Source organism: Triticum aestivum, chromosome 3D (genome assembly GCF_018294505.1).
Source record: "Triticum aestivum cultivar Chinese Spring chromosome 3D, IWGSC CS RefSeq v2.1, whole genome shotgun sequence".
In the NCBI taxonomy this organism is placed as follows: Eukaryota; Viridiplantae; Streptophyta; class Magnoliopsida; order Poales; family Poaceae; genus Triticum; species Triticum aestivum.
The window spans coordinates 380,897,208-380,903,788 of NC_057802.1; positions in this window are offsets into that span (position 1 = coordinate 380,897,208).

The window sequence follows — 6,581 nt, forward strand, 5'->3', positions numbered from 1 at the left end:
GGTCCAAAGAGCTTGTTGCGAAGCCGTCTCCCACAAAAAATGAGAAGAAGAAGAAGAAGAAGAGGAGGGGGAGGCTGCACCAGCGGCAGGGCATTATGGATGGATGAACTATTTCCTCTCTTGTAAAAAAAATTATTCCCTCTCGGTGTATATTGATATAGATGGACTATTTCGATGGTGTGCATGTCTTTGGAACAAGTAGCAGTGTGGGTCCGCTTGACTATAAGGAACTATTTATCCGCCTAGCTTTCTCTACTACTCCTTCCAGTGATCGGTATGCAATGCATGTGTCCGTAGACATGACAGCTTGTCCATGGAAGTTCAACTACGGCGACCATCACGTTTCATCCACTGCCACTCGCGATTCCCACGACGCCGCTCCAACCCATGGCACCACGTCCCCCGACGTGCACCTCACCCCTCTCGGCCGCACCGCCCATCTGCCTTTGTGTGCATGACATGTGGGACACCTTAAATGCGGCGAGCATCAAGTTTCTACCATAGCCACACGCGATTCCCACGACGCCGCTCGAACCCATGACACCAAACGTCCCCCGACCTGCGGCTCACCCCTCTCGGCCCCACTGTCCCTCTGCCTTCGGGAGCATTACATGTGGACCAGCCACCTATCGGGTCCACATGTTATTGACTCAAAGGCAGGTGTAGTAAGGCGCTGAAGCTCAGTCCCGAGGGCCCTGAGAGAGAAATGTAACTCCTGCGCCAGGCCTTGTGGTGCTACCGCTGCACGAACTCATGCCAAACTCGAGATTTGTTTCTTAACTATACATGCACGCAATGATTTAATGGACATTGTAATCTCAACATGTGATGGGGAGCTCTAAATTTGAATTTGAAACTTATAAAACGAAAAGATTCAAAACAAATAAACTGGGAGAGAGGGAGTATATCATAGGATGTGTCCCATACGAAACAAGTCCCCTGGTTTGTCACCGCGAAGATGCGGTTAGAAAGGAGCACAACGTCTTCGTACTCGTACGGCAAAAAATCGGGCGCAGACAGCATGGTCCACCTTTGACCGCCATGTGCAAGGTTCGTGCTATCTTATTCAATCTCGCTGTGGTTCCATCGTACCAATTCATGCGGTGGCCTGTTGGATGGCTGATCCCAATGTTGGACAAAGGTTCTACGGGAACGGTGTCACCGTTGTAAATGTTGTGCAAATTGATGTTGGTACCCTCCCGTACATATGCAAGCCAATCTCCACTCGCACCGAGCCTAACCTGTGAAATAGTGGGCAGGGGGAGAATTAGGAACTGGACACGGAAGTAGTCTTTAGAATGCATTTACTACGTGATCAAACTCATCTTACCTGCTCATCGGAGGAAATCCGAGTGCCCCTCAACGTCGGCATCTCAAGGGGCGTCAACTTGCAACTACGGCCACACCGCGCTGGAGAGACCCCCAAGGAAACATCCTCGTGCGTTCCACGGAACATCAAGATGCATTAGTATGAGTAGCTTATCTTGTGAGAGAAAAGGATGAACGAGGGAAGGCCTCTAGAGATAGAGATAGAGACTACTACTACCAATGTGGTGGCCCGTGCATTGCAATGGATCCAAAGTAGTAGAATAATACTTGTTCACGTGCTTGAAATATAAACACTCTACTTTTGATATACATGTGTCAGCAAACATGACAGCTTGTCCATGGAAGTTGAACCACGACGACCATCATGTTTCTTGTTTCTACCACTGCACACCCACACGCGATTCCCACGACGCCGCTCCAACCCACCGCACGACGTCCCCCGACATGGACATGGATCCTCTGACGTGGCTATCACTGCCTTTCCCTGCCTTTCCTTCGCTGATAGGTGGGACCCACGTTTGGGGGTCCCACATGTCAGTGACAGAATGGTAGGATTGTTCACGTCAGGGGATCCTCATCCCCCAACGTGCGCCTCATCCCTCTCGGCCCCACCGCTCCTCTGCCTTTGTGTGCATGACATGCGGGCCAGTTGAACTACGGCAACCATCAACTTTCTACCACAGCCACACCCGATTGGACGCGGTTTTCCTGCTCCGCTGCTATGCTCCGGTCAGTACTCCCGCACCATCGAATTTTCATCCAGTGGTTGTGACACATTTCATCCCGGGCATCAATCCTCAGCTGGAGTACTTCTGTACTACAGGTAGTACCCGCCGGTGTGGCCATCTATGCCTCGTAATGCCCCGACGCCTAGCTGTGGCACCCTCGCCACGGCCACGCCACCATCGGCTGGTTCATCTCGAATGAATGACATGTGGGCCAACCGCATTTAAGGTCCGCATGTCATTGACTCATAGGCCGGGCACTAAGCCACTGAAGTTCGGTCCCATGGGCCCCGAGAGGGAAATGTAACTCCTGGGGCAAGCCTTGTGGTGCTCCCGCAGTACAAGCTCGTGCCAAACCCAGAATTTGTTTCTTACTACTACCAACTACTAGTAAGGTACACGTGCATTGCACGCATGAGATTCTGGTGGTTTGTGCATTATGCTTCTGTTGGGGAACGTAGTAATTTCAAAAAAAATCCTACGCACACACCGGATCATGGTGATGGATAGCAACGAGAGGGGAGAGTGTGTCCACGTACCCTCGTAGACCAAAAGCGGAAGCGTTAGCACAACGTGGTTGATGTAGTCGTACGTCTTCACGATCCAACCGATCCAAGTACCGAACGTACGGCACCTCCGAGTTCAGCACACGTTCAGCTCGATGACGTCCCGCGAACTCCGAACCAGCAGAGCTTCACGGGAGAGTTCTGACAGCACGACGGCGTGGGGACGGTGATGATGTTGCTACCGACGCAGGGCTTCGCCTAAGCACCGCTACGATATAACCGAGGTGGAATATGGTGGAGGGGGGCACCGCACACGGCTGGGAGAGATCAACAGATCAACTTGTGTGTCCATAGAGTGCCCCCTGCCCCCGTATATAAAGGAGGGAGGGAGAGGCCGGCCCTAGAGGGGGCGCGCCTAGTGTGGGGAGTCCTACTAGGACACCCAAGTCCTAGTAGGATTCCCCTTTCCTTTCCGGAGTAGGAGAGAAGGAAAGAGGGGGAGAGGGAGAAGGAAAAGGGGGCTACACCCCTTGTCCAATTCGGACCAGAGGGGGGGCGCGCGCCTCCTTCCTTTTGGCCTCTCTACTCTATTCCCGTATGGCCCAATAAGGCCCAAGACTTCTCCCGGTGAATTCCCGTAACTCCCCGGTACTCCGAAAATACCCGAATCACTCGGAAACCTTTCCGATGTCCGAATATAGTCGTCCAATATATCGATCTTTACGTCTCGACCATTTCGAGACTCCTCGTCATGTCCCCGATCTCATCCGGGATTCTGAACTACCTTCGGTACATCAAATTACATAACTCATAATACAAATCGTCACCGAACTTTAAGCGTGCGGACCCTACGGATTCGAGAACTATGTAGACATGACCGAGACACTTCTCCGGTCAATAACCAATAGCGGAACCTGGATGCTCATATTGGCTCCCACATATTCTACGAAGATCTTTATCGGTCAAAACCGCATAACAACATACGTTGTTCCCTTTGTCATCGGTATGTTACTTACCCGAGATTCGATCGTCGGTATCTTCAATACCTAGTTAAATCTCGTGACCGGCAAGTCTCTTTACTCGTTCCGTAACACATCATCCCGCAACTAACTCATTAGTTACAATGCTTGCAAGGCTTATAGTGATGTGCATTACTGAGTGGGCCCAGAGATACCTCTCCGACAATCAGAGTGACAAATCCTAATCTCGAAATACGCCAACCCAACAAGTACCTTTGGAGGCACCTGTAGAGCACCTTTATAATCACCCAGTTACGTTGTGACGTTTGGTAGCACACAAAGTGTTCCTCCGGTAAACGGGAGTTGCATAATCTCATAGTCATAAGAACATGTATAAGTCATGAAGAAAGCAATAGCAGAATACTAAGCAATCAAGTGCTAAGCTAGCGGAATGGGTCAAGTTAATCACATCATTCTCCTAATGATGTGATCTCGTTAATCAAATGACAACTCATGTCTATGGCTAGGAAACATAACCATCTTTGATCAACGAGCTAGTCAAGTAGAGGCATACTAGTGACACTCTGTTTGTCTATGTATTCACACATGTATTATGTTTCCGGTTAATACAATTCTAGCATGAATAATAAACATTTATCATGATATAAGGAAATAAATAATAACTTTATTATTGCCTCTAGGGCATATTTCCTTCAGTCTCCCACTTGCACTAGAGTCAATAATCTAGTTCACATCATCATGTGATTTAACACCAATATTCACATCTTTATGTGATTAACACCCATAGTTCACATCGTCATGTGACCAACACCCAAAGGGTTTACTAGAGTCAAGAATCTAGTTCACATCGCTATGTGATTAACACCCTAAGAGTACTACGGTATGATAATGTTTTGCTCGTGAGAGAAGTTTAGTCAACGGGTCTGTCACATTCAGAGCCGTATGTATTTTGCAAATATTCTATGTCTACAATGCTCTGCACGGAGCTACTCTAGCTAATTGCTCTCACTTTCAATATGTATCCAGATTGAGACTTAGAGTCATCTGGATTAGTGTAAAAGCTTGTATCGATGTAACTCTTTACGACGAACTCTTTTATCACCTCCATAATCGAGAAACATCTCCTTAGTCCTCACTAAGGATATTCTTGACTGTTGTCGAGTGATCTACTCTTAGATCAAAATTGTACTCCCTTGCCAAACTTAGAGCAAGGTATACAATAGGTCTGGTACACAGCATAGCATACTTTATAGAACCTATGACTGAGGCATAGGGAATGACTTTTCATTCTCTTTCTAATTTCTGCTGTGGTCGGGTTTTGAGTCTTACTCAACTTCACACCTTGCAACACAGGCAAGAACTCCTTCTTTGACTGTTCCATTTTGAATTACTTCAAAATCTTATCAAGGTATGTGCTCATTGAAAAATCTTATCAAGCGTCTTGATCTATCACTATAGATCTTGATGCTCAATGTGTAAGCAGCTTCACCGAGGTCTTTCTTTGAAAAACTCCTTTCAAAAACTCCTTTATGCTTTCCAGAAAATTCTACATTATTTCTGATGAACAATATGTCGTTCACATATTCTTATCGGAAAGGTTGTAGTGCTCCCACTCACTTTCCTGTAAATACAGGCTTCGCCGCAAGTCTGTATAAAACTATATGCTTTGATCAACTCATTAAAGCATATATTCCAACCCCGAGATGCTTGAACCAGTCCATAGATGGATCGCTGGAGCTTGCACATTTTGTTAGCACCTTTAGGATCGACAAAATCTTCTGGTTGCATCATATACAACTCTTCTTTAAGAAATCCATTAAGGAATGTAGTTTTGACATCCATTTGCCAAATTTCATAAAATGTGGCAATTTGCTAACATGATTCGGACAGACTTAAGCATCGCTGTGAGTGAGAAAATCTCATCGTAGTCAACACCTTGAACTTTGTCAAAAACCTTTTTTGACAAGTCAAGCTTTGTAGATAGTAACACTACTATCAGCGTTTGTCTTCCTCTTGAAGATCCATTTATTTCCGATGGCTTGCCGATCATCGGGCAAGTCAACCAAAGTCCTCACTTTGTTCTCATACATGGATCCAATCTCAGATTTCATGGCCTCAAGCCATTTCGCGGAATCTGGGCTCATCATCGTTTCCTCATAGTTCGTAGGTTCATCATGGTCTGGTAACATGACTTCTAGAATAGGAGTACCATACCACACTGGTGTGGACCGTACTCTGGAAGACCTACGAGTTTCTGTAATAACTTGAACTGAAGTTTCATGATCATCATCATTAACTTCCTCACTAATTGGTGTAGGAATCACTGGAATTGATTTCTGTGATGAACTACTTTCCAATTTGGGAGAAGGTACAATTACCTCATCAAGTTCTACTTTCCTCTCACTCACTTCTTTCGAGAGAAACTCCTCTAGAAAGGATCCATCTTAGCAACGAGTATTTTGCCTTCGGATCTGTGATAGAAGGTCTACCCAACAGTTTCCTTTGGGTATTCTATGAAGATGCACTTCTCCAATTCGGGTTCGAGCTTATCAGGTTGAAACTTTTTCACATAAGCATCGCAGCCCCAAACTTTAAGAAACGACAACTTTGGTTTCTTGCCAAACCACAGTTCATAAGGCGTCATCTCAACGGATTTTGATGGTGCCCTATTTAAAGTGAATGCAGCTGTCTCTAATGTATAACCCCAAAACGATAGTGATAAATCGGTAAGATACATCATAGATCGCACCATATCCAATAAAGTGCGGTTACGAAGTTTCGGACACACCATTACGCTGTGGTGTTCAGTGTGGCGTGAGCTGTGAAACTATTTCACATTGTTTTTATATGAAGGCCAAACTCGTAACTCAAATATTCTCCTCTACGATCAGATTGTAGAAACTTTATTTTCTTGTTACGATGATTCTTCACTTCACTATGAAATTCTTTGAACTTTTCAAATGCTTTAGACTTGTGCTTCATTAAGTAGATATACTCATATCTGCTCAAATCATCTGTGAAGGTCAGAAAATAACGATACC